We start from the raw sequence: 13,757 nt of genomic DNA, 5'->3' as shown, positions 1-13,757 counted from the left end.
TGGAGTGGCAAAAGCCACTGGAGAAGCTGGTCCTTAGATATACAATAACTACACATCACAAGTGTTCCAGTGAAACATTGGAGTCATCTCCCTAGGGAAGGGGTGGATTCCTCTATGTTCAACACATTTTAAGTTTCATCTTGACAGGGTTGGAAAAGACCTTTAAGATCACCGAATCCAACCATAAACCTCACAATGCCAAGTTCCTAAGAGCCGAATCCCCACGTCTTTTAAATCCCACCAGGGATGGTGACTCAACCACTTCCCTAGGCAGCCTGTTCCACGCTTGACAACCCTTTCAGTGAAATAGTATTTCCTAATACCCAGTCTAAACCTCCCCTGGAGCTAAGGACTGACTGCACGAGGCCACCACCACGAGCAGACGAAGCCCTTTCCCATCATTAATGGCACAGAGGGCAGCAGGTTGACTGAAAAACAAGAGCAGTTTCAGCATTTCCCAGGAAAGGCTCTAAGCATGGTTTGCTCGCTTCCAGCAACACTCTTCATTTGACAGCGTAATTCTCCATAAATAAAGCCATAGGGGACAACTAAGTCAGGTTTTTACAGCATAAGTACCAAATTGCACACGCTAGCAACTTCTATTAGTTTAGTCTTAAAGCACTACATTCCAGCAAAGCCCGGAACATGGGTAGCACTTATCACCTCAAGGGGGGGAAAGAGAAGCTAAATTTACCTTTCTGTCCTTATTCACCCTCTCAACGCTTTCATTTTTAGCATTGCTGGTTGATGCGGTATTGGCTCCTTGGGCTGCAAGGTGACGGGAAATCTCTCCCCAGAAATATTTGCCTTCAAAAGCAGCCACTGCATTTCACCGAAGGGGCCTGTTGTCATCCTCGCACATGGAGTCTGCGTTCTCTTGCCGTGAATAGAACACTCTTTATGTTTCCTCTTGGATCTGATTAGTTCCTGCTCATCCTAATTGTTGCATGGGGATGCTTTAGAGGGGGTTGGGGACTCCGTTCATTTTTGTTATCGTGCCAGACACAGCAAACTTGGGCACAACTGTGGAATTAAAAGTTTCAAACTTTAGGTAATTTATCGCATACTCTCTGTTGGGTTAGAACATCAGGAAATTGCTTGAGCGCGCCGGAGGCCACGGAGTCACGCTTGCCCAGAGCAATGCGGGCAGGTTTCCTCCCCTGCTCTCCCCAAGCCAATTAATCAGAAGAGGGGACCCTGCAGCTCCACTGGCTTAAACAAACCCACTTCCCGTCTTCCACTCCACAGCTAGGTTTCCAAAAACAGCATTTACCAACATTCGTCATGCGTTTCTCTGGGACACTGGGGTCCAGTAGGATGAAGCCCAGCAGCCCTGATCCCAGTCTGGGGTGCTGCTGGGTCCATCCAGAGCAGCTTGGCTCCCAGAGCGACATAGGGTCCATCTCTCTCACCACCAGCCCAAACGGACCTCATCTCTCAGGGCTCATTTAGAACCATAGAATGATCAAGATTGGGAAAAAAACTCTAAGCTCATCCAGTCCAGCTGTCAGCCCAACCCCACCATGCCTGCTGAACCACGTCCTGAAGTGCCACATCTACATGTTGTTTGAACTCTCTCAGAGATGGAGACCCCACCACTGCCCTGGGCAACCTCTGTTAGTGCTTCACCACTCTTTCAGTAAAGAAATGTTTCCTAATATCCAATCTGAATCTCCCCTGGCACAACGTGAGGCCATTTCCTCTCATCCTACTGCTTGTTACTTCACAGAAGAGACCAGCATCCACCTTGCTCCAACCTTCTTTCAGGGATTTGTAGACAGCAATAACCAGCACTGGGCATGCCACGATGCCCGGGCACACCAGGAGACGGCTAAGTGCTAGGCTGAGCTTTTTAAGCCAAATCTCTTTGCTTTTGTTATTTTTTTTGTTTTATTTCATGTCATAAATTCAAACACTTTGTGTACTTTTTGTGCTCCTTATTAATGGGAACACGTTTTTTTAAAGGATTGTATCAAAATGCATATTTATGAGACAACCGTGGATCAAGAGTACCGATATTTAAGAGATGCAATTATCTTTAAAAACTTTGCCTTTGCTTTCCTTCTAATTAGTACAACGTTTTAAAGCAAGCTAATTGGCTTCCCAGTCCTTTAGCTCAGTCACCTGCTCATTACAACTCCCGTATTTCCTTATAAGCAAATTTAAACCCAGACCGTTACCCCAGCTTTAAGCATTGGGCCTCCAAGGAATTAGGGTTTTTTTAGTACCATACAATATAAATAATGCCTCTTAAACACTCATGGCATCCTCATTAGATGAAACATCCTTTTGGTTTGATTGGGAAAGCCTGAATGCAAGATTAAGAGTAAAGCAAGAGGAAAGCTGAGAAAGGCTTTTCTAGAAGCTGCTGCCACGGAAGATAACTGCTAACAAGTTCTAGGCTGAAATGCAGGCTCGCTAATTAATATTGTGAATTCAGCCAGAAACAGGACTATTCCTGGGATAGATTTCACTGTAAGGGCATATGCAGGGCTGTGCTTTTAGCAGCAGCTCCGTGCTCAGGCCTCAGTATCCCACCCTGTAGGTACAACCAAACCTCTGTCTCAGCTGCTGGATTTGGAAGCAGGAGTGGATTGAGCTTTATCAGCACAGATTTGATTATTTAAGAGACTTTTTTTTTCCCCATTGAGTAATTATGTTCTGCTGAATTAGATTTCATTAAACAACACAGTCTTGATGACAGCAACAAATACATTATTAATTGTAAAATCTGCTGGCTATTTCACTCAATTTGCAATATCAATAAAGAGGTTTGTGGTGGAAAACCAAACACAGACAGATGGAAGCTTGGCCCAGAGATGTTTGTGCTGGAGCACCCACAGATGGGTGACACCAAGACCCTCAAGAACCACAGACTTCGGACGTATCTAGCGGACCCTGCCCTGCTGCTTGGAAGCGTTGCTGGTGTTAGAGCTGGCTCAGCCAGCTGACCCTCTCTCATCCAGAATGCCTGACGGAACGCATGACCACCCTGTTGTTCTTTCTGGAAGTAGAGAAGCACAAATCACTGCTGCTATTTGCTCGGGCAAATCACTTTGGCATCACTTGGAGCCTTTAAATCACAGCTGGGTATCTCCTCAGCCCATCAGCTGAGGCATTGATCTCAAAGCCGCTCACCTTCCAGCCTGCCCCTGTCCCTCAGTGTGGGGGAACTTCAAAATCCTCCCAAGCTGGGACCTCTTCCCTGGTCCTTCCAGCACCAGGGGGATGCCCAGCGAGGTGCTGGGGAGGGATGCAGGCAGGAATGCAGGCAGGAACAGTCCCACTGCCTTTAGTTGGAGGCAAGAAGGATTCACTGGGATAAATGAAAAGTTGTCACCCTTTAGCAAAAGCCCAACTCTTGAATTTAGCTCATCTGAAAGGCTCTGTCAGTGAGATCAGGCACAGCCCAACAAACCTTGAACATTAGCAGATGCTGAATGATGCCCAGCACTCCTCTGCGCTAGTAGATGTGCACGTACACACCTCAGCAGCCTGCTGGCTCGCACCCAGAGCCACCTCACCCATCACCTCTCGTACAAATACGCACACCGTTTGGGCTGTCTTCAGCTGCAGGGGGTAAGTGGAGCTTGCTCAAGAGCCCACATATGTGATGGAGGGCTGGCAGCATTCCTGTGAGGGAAACGTTCCTGGTGTGAGCCAGGAGCCCGTCCCCATGCCATGCAGACAGGGAGAAATGCTGGATCCGGCTGTGTTTTTGAGGACATCCTGACCCTATTCATTACCGCAGCCCTCGTGTGAGACGCGTGTGCCTGTTTGCTTGCACGTGGCTTAAGCCAACATCGCACTGCATTGATCAACACACCTTCACGCAATTAAAATGAAGCAGAAAAAGCAGTGAGGGTTTAATGCTGGCTGTGGGCTGAGCTGTCCCCAGCCCTGGGGAGGATGAGGGTTTCCCAAGGATGAGCTTTTTCCTAGGCAGGGCTTTAAATCCAGGCAAAATCCATTCATCTGCAAGCATCCTGCACCGATTGCGTACCTTGAGACCCCGCTTCCCTGCCCTACCATGGACATCAGCATTCCTAGCAAAACCACTACTAGAAAAACATCAATCCACTTAAATTCCATATTAATTTGATTTTCCAGAAGGCTTCTAGGAAATGTTTTCAATCAAGAAGTAAATTCAGATTGTAATAAAATATTACATAAATATTTACATCAGCCCTGGCTTTACTTTAAAAGGAGAGATTTTTCCCTTTTGCACGCACTGCCAAAGTAGTTAGCTGGCAAGTCAGGAAAAAAACAAGGTCTGGGAGTCACTTTTTCCCCGAGCAGATCCATCACCGAGTGATCAGAAGGTTTATTTTTCCCATGTCTCCCCCAAATTCCACTATTTCCCTTCCTAAAACATTCCATGTGTATCCCGTGGTCGCCCAGGTAAGGCGGAGACATCAGCTTTTTATACAAATTAGTGGTGGGGGGAAGGAGAGGAGGGAAAACGTCTTCAAAGCTGCAGCACATTAAAAAGAATTTATTAGATGTGTAGTGTGGGCAGGATGCCAGCTAAATTTAATATGGATCTATATACAAAGAAACTGTCTAGTTACACAGAATGAATATTTAATCATGCACGGATCAAGCAATTTCACAGAAGTAATTAAAAGCAGGCTTTGTTTATTGCTAAAAATTATAGCTACCCTATTGACCTGGTGCTGGGGTTCTTTTGCCATATTGAACACGTTACCTGCTGATATTATGTTATTAAATGGGGATTAAGACTATTTCTTTCTCATTGGCAGATAAGAGCTCTTAAGCTATCTTGTCTGTTTGCGCACAGGGCGGGGTGGGGTGGGGGGGAGGGAAGCCCCACAGGGGAAAACACAAGCTTGCATGAATTAGAAGGGTTAGGAAAACACTCATACCTATAAGGGGGAGGCAGAAAATGATGAATCAATTAAACACTCAATGGATGAGTTTGCTCCCAGGGGAGCAGAGCATCCCAAGGGATGAGCTTGATGCTGCTGAGCTGCTGCCTGGGCATCACGGCTTGGGGCTAAATCAGGGGCAGAGCCAGGTAGCAGGATGTTCAGCCCATCAGAGAGAGAAAAGGTGGAAAATACTGATGTTAGAATTACAGGTTTAGATCCCAAACTCTGCCCCAGGCCATGGGCAAGCTGGGGTTGTCGCCACTGTTGCTGATGGCTTGTTAAATCCCGCTTCCACCTGCCCACAGCTCTGCATATCATGCACCCGCTGTTGATTCGCTTTGAAGCAAACTGACAACCAGGGGTTTGTTGTGTGGCTGTAAACGCTCCTCTGTTGTCAGAACAAGATGCCCCCAGCCTTAACTGTCCTCAAAACCTAGGTTGCTCTGACCTTGACACCAGCAAGAGGAGCCAAACTCCTCCTCTCCAGCTTAGCTGAGCCACTATGGGCACACGACACGACCAAGGTGGGTTCCTTACGCAAGCAAAGGCAAACTTGATGGTATGGACCAAACAAGCGCTTTGGCATTCCCTGTGGCAGCTCCCTCAGGAAACCGTGGAGCCCAAGGAAATAGCTGTCAGCTATCCTGGAGGCGAGCAAACACCACTTACCTGGAAGAAATCCTCTGGGGGGGATCAGAGCCAGAACAGCTGGAAAGGGCCAGCCCAGCCTGCGCGGTGCCAGCGATCTCTGCAGGGGTAGGTCAGGAGAGTAAGTAAGAAATTCAGCATAAACCACCCGTTCCCAAGCACCTCCTCCTCCCCAAGAGCAGGGCAGCATCACCAGCCCACGCTAACATCGCTGACGGAGCAAACCACTTATTACTTATTGAGGCATTTACTAAAGAGCCATGTTCAGTGAAGGAGGCAGCTTGGCTGCTCGGTAATTAGCTGATGCACAGGATCTGATTCAACCCCATGCAACACTCCAGGCTTGGGGAAGAGCAGCTGGAAAGCTGCCCAGAAGAAAAGGACCTGGGGGTGCTGGTTGACAGCAGCTGAACATAAGTCAGAAGTGGCCAAGAAGGCCACCAGCATCCTGGATCAGCCATGGTGTGGCCAGCAGGAGCGGGGCAGGGATCGTCCCCCTGCACTCGGTGCTGGTGAGGATGCAGCTCAAATCCTGAGTTAAGTTTGGGGCCCCTCACTAGAAGAAGGACGTTGAGGGGCTGGAGCGTGTCCAGAGAAAGGGAATAGAGCTGGTGAAGGATCTGGTGACCAGGGATTCTGGGAGCAGCTGAGGAACCTGGGGTTGTTCAGCCTGGAGAAGTCTGAGGGGAGACCTGATTGCTCTGCAGCTTCCAGAAAAGCGGTTGGAGCAAGGTAGGACCCGAGATCTGCTCCCAGGTAACAAGTGATAGGGTAAGAGGAAACAGCCTCAAGTTGTGCCAGGGCAATTTTAGAATGGATATTAGGAAAAACTTTATGGAAAGAATGGTGAAGCACGGGCAGAGGGTGCCCAGGGCAGTGGTGGAGTCTCCAGCCCTGGAGCGGTTCAAACAACATGTAAATGTGGCACTTTGGGACACAGTTTAGCAGACAAGATGGAGTTGGTCTGGCGGTTGGACTGGATGAGGATAGAGGTCTTTTCCAACTTCAATGATTCTATGATTCTATAATCTGTTACGTCTCAGAATCCCTGTTGAGGATAGAACGCCCCCCCTTACCTCCTCCAGCATCTCCTGGTGTGTGGGTGCCAGTGGCAGAGGCTCGGAGGCATTGATCCTGTGCCAGCTGGGTGCCGTGGGTTTGAGGTACATGTTTGAGAGCAGACTGGCGATCCCCAGGGCTCTTGCAGGGAGAAAGAACATCATTTACATGTTAAGCACCCTAAGCAATTTTGCAAAGCTGATGCCATAGACAAAATGCCTATTAAAGCAAAGCAACTAAACAAGCTTTGATATAAAACCATCCCTTGGAATAACAGCTTCACTTAAAACCATAAGAAAAATCAGGAGCCCAGGGTGCAAAGGGCTGGAAAAAACAAATGGCTGGGGAAACACGAGCAATGAGGAAACACATCTGACTGGAGACGTCTGAAAAGCTGATGAGCTGTCAGAGCCCACGGTGCCAGCCACGAGGAGTTTCCGGGCTCCTCGCATCGGACGCACCTCTCCCCAGCTCGGCAGCCGCTTGTAAGCCATTAGCAGACCAGGATATTACTGTTTTACCCTTACTTTGCATAACTATAAATGACAGGGCAAATTGCCACTCTGCGAGAAAACAAGCCTGATGTATTTAAGCTGACAGCGTCTCTTTCCATTATGATTATTTATAGTGCATTAGCACCGGGGCGGCTTCGCCAGGCACTACCCAGGGCTGGCAGCTCCCGATCCACTGAACGGCTCCTTACAACAATAAACCACCGCCGCTTCCCGGAGTCTACGAGAGTTCATGGAACAAAATAAAAGCCAGGGGTGATGACATTTATAAGCACTAAGATCTTAAAGACAAAAAAAAAATACTACTGTGGATGAAGACTTTGACTCAAATTTTAATAAAAAGCTGGAATTCTGGCCAAGAGCTGCTCGGCGGGGATATCGAGGAAATTCACGCCCTTTATCAGCTTCAATTTTGCTATGGGAGACTTAAAGATGCTTCTAATTACACCAACGCATACATACTAACACATGTATGTGCATATACTTGTGCACACACACATGAAGGGAGAGCATGGAGATAGATACATAGAATTATGGAATGGCTTGGGTTCGAAGGGACATTAAAGCCCATCCAGTTCCACCTCCTGCCATGGGACACCCCCCACTGAGTCAGGGTGCTCAAAGCCCTATCCAACCCGGCCTTGAACACCTCCAGGGATGGGGCACCATCTCTGGGCAACCTGGGCCAGGGCCTCCCCACCCTCAGCATGAAGAATTTCTTCCTAACGTCTGACCTAATTCTTCCCCCCTTCCAATTTAAAGCCATTCCCCCTCAACCTATCACTATACACCCTTGTAAAAATTCCCTCCCCAGCTTTCCTGGAGCCCATTTCAGTTACTGGAAGCTGCTCTAAGGTCTCCCTGGAGCCCTCTATTCTCTAGGCTGAACAACCCCAACTCTCTCAGCCTGTCCTTTGGTGCTCCAGCCCTCAGATCATCTTCATGGCCTCCCTCTGGACCCGCTCCAACAGATCCATATCCTTCTCATGCTGGTGATTCCAGAAATGGACACAAGACTCCAGGTGCAGTCTCATGAGAGAGGAGTAGACACAGAGAATCTCCTCCCTTGACCTGCCGTTCATGCTTCCTTTGATGCAGTATATATACATACAGAAAAACATATATACACATACACACATACCCACACACATGAAAGAAGAGCTTTAGTCTGTATTCCGCCAGCACCCATCTCAACATTACCCCGTGCCACTCAGCAGTCCAGCTGACCCAACACTTGCCCAATAAATCCTGCTGCCATGTCAGCCGAACTGCTTAGCGGTGTTGCCAAAAAAAATTGCCATGCCGTGTCTAACTGGTGGCTGCTTACCAGTCACCTGTGTGCCACCAGCTTTGTCTTCTCCCCGTTGTGTACAGAGGAAGGTGGGCTCCTTACAGCCTGCTCGGCTCTCCTGGGGTGCATTGCGGCACCAGTGCCGGGGGGAGGTTGCTTCCAAGGGATGCATGTAAGGTACTGCCATGGGGCCATGCTGAGCTGCATCTCAGACAGCCACTGAAGCTCAAAACCTAAATAAAACACCATTAAAAGTCCTTTGTGATGGTCACCCTCTCTGTTCAGGAAGATGATTATCCTAACTACCATAAACATTAATGGCATCCCTGAGCCATACGGAGCTTGCTCCCGGCTCCCAGCCTAGGTTTCCCTGCATGATCACTGACGTATCGGTTGATGCCACAACACCTTCCCCGTCACCACCCCGAACGAGGGCTCTCAGGTGCAGGAGGTGATGCCTACAGCCTCCGCAGGGTTCTGGGGACCTTCTCAGGACAGCAGCTTGCCCTGCCCAGACCCGCACCAGCTTAATGCCACCCCTCATCCCCCACAGGCACAACACTGCTGAGTCAGTTAATGTGGGCTCATGAGCCAATTCTGAGCCGATGGAAGGAGAAGCTGGTGATGATTCTTTCTCCCTGGGGCAGTGGGACTATCCCACACAAGGATCCTTCCAGGGTGAGAGTTAGCTGACCCACAGGTAGTTCTCTTGTCTATCCCATGTGTTAACATTCACTAATCTGCGCACATGAAAGGGAACTCAATTCACAGAGCGTAATTAAGATGTGAATTCTGATGTGTAGGAAGAAGTGGGGGGGGGGGGGAACAGGGCCTCTCAAGGTCAAAAAACAAACCTAGACAAAAGTGTTATCTCCAGCGTTTCACAGCTGATTGCATCATCTGCATATGAAATAAAATCTAATTAATATTTGCCATGCACAGACTGTTGCTGAACTCCCCTCACCCCCACCCTCCCTTCTTCATTAATCTCTGAGTAACATCCAGAAAGTTGCATGTGGTAATAAAACACCAAGCGCCCTCTCTAGTGATCTGAATTGGAGATAAATCTATTCTCTTGTCAGCCAGCCTAGGAGGCAGAAACTGTAACTTCCCCAGGAGTCAGCGACCTAGCCTGCAACAATTTGCTTAATTAGGAGAAAACAATATTTTTCACTAAATTGGGTGGCTAATGTATATCATTATAATCTGCCAAAGAAGTGGATTTGCCCTTCGCCGCCGTGCCAAGAAGACAGCTGAATATCATATTTACTTAGAAAGTATCCTTCAGCCCTGTGCTAAAGAGGCTGAGAGGCAAATTATTCCTTCATATTAATGGTTGATGATTCTCTTACTGGGTATCTGGAGGCCTCTTAGGTCTTACTTCTTGAAGACATGAAGCAACACTTTGTCCCAGGTATATTTTTCATCAACCCCATAAAAGCTTCCAGTTGACGCTAATGGAGGGCGAGTTTACCTCCAATGGGTCCCAGGCAGTCTTGTACCACAGATACGCCAAGTACCCATTAAACAATGAGACATAACAGGGCATGTGTTAGAGCGCAATAAAGACACACCTTGCTGAGCTAGAGTGATTACGGCACTGATTAGAAAAGCTCCTTTCGAGCCGCTTTGCCCTGCAGATGGGTTTGGGAAGGGGGTTGGTCCCGCACAGCTACACACAAGAGTTCCCCAAACCCCAGTTCTGCACGCACCAAAGCCCTTATTTACTGTAACATCACAATGAAAATTGCAGCCCAGCTTGGCAGTGCTGTCCTCAGCTCCTCCAGGAGTAGGGAAGTTGCGCTCCAAATGCTCCAATGTCTGTGAACCCGCGGGCACACCCTTGAGGGGCACAAAACCCCAAACGCCAGCACAAGAGCCCAGCGCATGATGGCTGCGTTATCTTAAAGGACAAACTTAAACATCGCCCATGACCAAACACCCCTGCACCTTTTTGTACACACCATCAGCTGCTGGAGGGCTGCTGTGCCGTGCCAAAACGTGGGTGATGCTCCTGCAAGGGAGTGTCCTGCCCCATCACGATCCGCTCTCCCCACCCATGGAGCTGGGCAGGAGCAGGGCAGAAAGAACCAGGGCTGGAGGAGGCAGCATTGCTCAGTGAGGTTTTTTTAGCGCTAAATGCTGCACCTCTTCATGTGTTTGGCTGAAGGTGAAGTTTAGCAGATCTTGTTAATATTCCCTCATCATCTCAAACCCGAGCACTGCCTACTCCTGCCTCTCCTACGGTGTTCCCCAGTGTGGTGTCTCTGCACTAATTAGCAGCCTTCCCCAGATGGATGCAAAAGCCAATTTTTTCCCAGGCTGTGATTTTTCTAATTCAGCTGCCTCCACTTTGTCACCACAACCCTCCCTCCCTAGAATCACAGAATCATTAGGGTTGGAAAAGACCTCTATCCTCATCCAGTCGAATCATCAGCCTGATCCCACTGTGTCCACTAAACCACGTCCTGAAGTGCCATGGCTACATGGTTTTTTAACCCTTCCGGGAATGGACACTCCACACCACTGCCCTGGGCAGCCTCTTCCAATGCTTCACCACTCTTTCAATAAAGATTGGATATTTTCCTAATATCCAAAGTAAACCTGCCCTGGTGCAACTTGAGACCGTTTCCTCTCATCCTAGCATTTGTTACTTGGGAGAAGCACCCACCTCGCTCCAACCTCCTTTCCGGGAGCTGCAGAGGGTGATGAGGGCTCCTCTCAGCCTCCTCTTCTTCAGACTGAACAGCCCCAGCTCCCTCAGCCACTCCCAGAACCCCTGCTCTCCAGCCCCTTCCCCAGCTCTGTTCCCCTCCTCTGGATGCCCTCCAGCCCCTCAATGTCTTTCTTGCACTGAAGGGCCCAAAATTGAACCCAGGATTTGAGATGTGGCCTCACCAGCACAGAGTGCAGGGGGACAATCCTTTCTCTGCTCCTGCTGGGCACCCCGGAGCTGATCCAAGCCAGGATGCTGTTGGCCTTCTTGGCCACCTGGGCACACGGAACAGACCTTCTGCCAAAGAGAAAAAAAAAAATAGAAACAAAACAAATTAAAACCAGACCCATACTGAAACCATTTTAAGCTCTTGCAGGCAGTTAGGGGGCAGAGCTACCCTGGCTCTGCCAGCTTCCCACATCCCTAGACCTCACAGCTGACAGTGGTTGGGTTTGCTGCACTGCACCTTGCCACAAAACGGATTTTGGACCCATTTATTTAAAGCTGGGCCCAGATCTGTAGTTTCAGCTCGAGTCCTGTCTCCCATATAGCCCAATTCCACTACATCTTTTCCTGCATTTCTTATAACTTTTATTAGCCCAGCAAAAATAGTTGAGGCTTGGAAAGCAACACCGTGTTCCCCATGGCACAGACCTCAGAGGAGACCACACTTTCCAAAAGTTTACTTTCGGACATAGCTTACAGCTCCAAAAACAGAGCCCAGTCTTTACCAGCTCATTTGCTAATCTCATTAAACCAGTGGAAAGCCCATTTGCCATCCTGTTTATACCAACTCCTTTTTCAATGCTGCTTTCCTGCATTTACAGCCTATACCACTCTGATTTCAGTCTGTAAACCAGGTGTGTTGCTCTGCTGTTTAAACAGCATCTTGCCAGGCTCTGGCTGATACCTAACCCCATCCTAGTGCATCACGTAGTCATTTTTGGGTAGCATGTAAAACAAAATTCTCATGCTACATATTCGAGGTCAAATTTGCACCCAGCCTTGCTCCAGCTTCAGCTTTTAAACCCTCACCTTGCAGAGACAATCAAAAAGAGTGGCACAGCTCAGACAGATCCATCCCATCGCAAGCGGTCTCACCAGCTGCCATGACACGTCATAGAATCATAGAATGCTTTGGGTTGGAAGGAACCTTAAAACCCATCCAGTTTCACCCCCTGCCATGGGCAGGGACACCTCCCACTGGATCTGGTTGCTCAAAGCCCCATCCAACCTGGCCTTGAACACCTCCAGGAATGGGGCAGCCACGACTACGCTGGCCAACTTGGGCCAGTGTTTTGCCAATCTCATTGTAAAAAATTTCTTCCTCCTATCCAGTCTAAATTTCCCGTTCCCTAGTTTAAAACCATTAGTCCTTGTCCTGTCACAACAGACCTTCTTAAAAAGTCTGTCCCCATCAGGATGGTCTGTCATCCCCAGAATGGAGCAAACAGGGCCAAGCACAGGTCCTCTCCATGAAACACGGCATATATGCTAAATCTCTGTTGGGAAAGGAGGAAAAAGCAGGGAAAGGAGATCTCTGAGTGGCAACGCAGAGTGAGGACATCCTGCAGGCAAAGCTAAATGCATCCAGTGCGTGATCACTGCTTGGGGTCCAACAGAAAGCTGCCGAGTACCTGCAGGGAAGAATCCGAGATTATGATGGAGACCAGCTGAATGTGAGTCCTCAGTGGTCTGTGGATGCAAGAGCAAACAAACATCGCTCCGGGATACATAAACAGGTACCTATTCAGTGGGAAAGTAGAAGTCGCTGCCCCGGGGTTGGGGCTGTGGAGGAGCAGTCCGAGTGCACAGCGGCTGCAGCGCAGGGGGATGCTTTGCTCCTTACATGCACTGCATTTCTGATGAGAAGCAGGAGACGTGTGGCTACCGGCGGAAAGAGGGAGGTGGGAGAGCCACAGCAAGTGGTCAGGCTGGGTGCAAACCAAGCAGTGCTGGGATGCGGGCCAGGATGCAGGCAGGTCCTACTTCCATGAGGGAAAAGGCAAGCAGGCTTACAAACCTCTCCATGCAGGCACGCAGGGAAGTTCTCCCAAAGCTCCACGCTCCTCTCCAAGTCTTTCCCCATACTTCCATGGTTAGAAAACCACCCCACACAGCCCTGTTCTTCAAAGCCAAATTGCTGCTGCACTGAAACACTTAAAAATAGCAGGAAGATCTTCAGAGGCTTGGCAAAGGCAGAAATGAAGGGCTTTCCATCACAGACTGGAGAAAGCATCTCTCTCATCCCATCTGAAGCGGCTCAGAGAAGCTGCATCTAAAATTCTCCTGTGAAAAGTGAGCCCCATGCGGGTGCCATATTTTTGTAGGATGCTGCATTGAAGGCAAATCAGCTCCCAAAGGCCTCCCGACCTGTGAACCTCGTGGTCCATCTTCCAGCACATCTCAGAACAGGCACCCAACCACCCTACACAGACCTGCTCCCCAGCAGCACGGACCTTCCAGGTTGCCCAGCTCCAATAGAATTGCCAAAATAGGATGAAGGGAGAAGAAAATATGCAAGTTCAGAAGAGTTAGTGTGGGGATACACCAAAGGGAGACCAGGGGAGGATTCATGCTTGAGGATAAGGGGTATAATCGGTAAGGAAATTGAAAAGGAATTCCTTGGAATACGGCGT

General features: G+C 48.9%; 1 long non-coding RNA gene across 2 annotated transcripts; it reads right to left on the bottom strand.

Annotated features, from left to right (window-relative positions):
* Positions 1 to 707: 707 nt before the first annotated feature.
* LOC128853400 (uncharacterized) lies at positions 708 to 13,431 on the bottom strand. Of its 2 annotated transcripts, XR_008451938.1 has the most exons (7): positions 12,756 to 13,431; positions 11,301 to 11,415; positions 9,257 to 9,302; positions 8,439 to 8,635; positions 6,617 to 6,740; positions 5,562 to 5,640; positions 708 to 1,023 (listed from the first exon to the last, which is right to left on the bottom strand). It is a non-coding gene; the product is annotated as an uncharacterized LOC128853400 (long non-coding RNA). The 2 variants fall into 2 exon arrangements; XR_008451939.1 differs by lacking the exon at positions 9,257 to 9,302.
* Positions 13,432 to 13,757: the final 326 nt, after the last annotated feature.

This window comes from Cuculus canorus, chromosome 12 (assembly GCF_017976375.1).
Source record: "Cuculus canorus isolate bCucCan1 chromosome 12, bCucCan1.pri, whole genome shotgun sequence".
Taxonomy (NCBI): domain Eukaryota; kingdom Metazoa; phylum Chordata; class Aves; order Cuculiformes; family Cuculidae; genus Cuculus; species Cuculus canorus.
The sequence above is the reverse complement of the archived record's forward strand: the minus strand, read 5'-3'. Positions and strand labels throughout refer to the sequence as shown.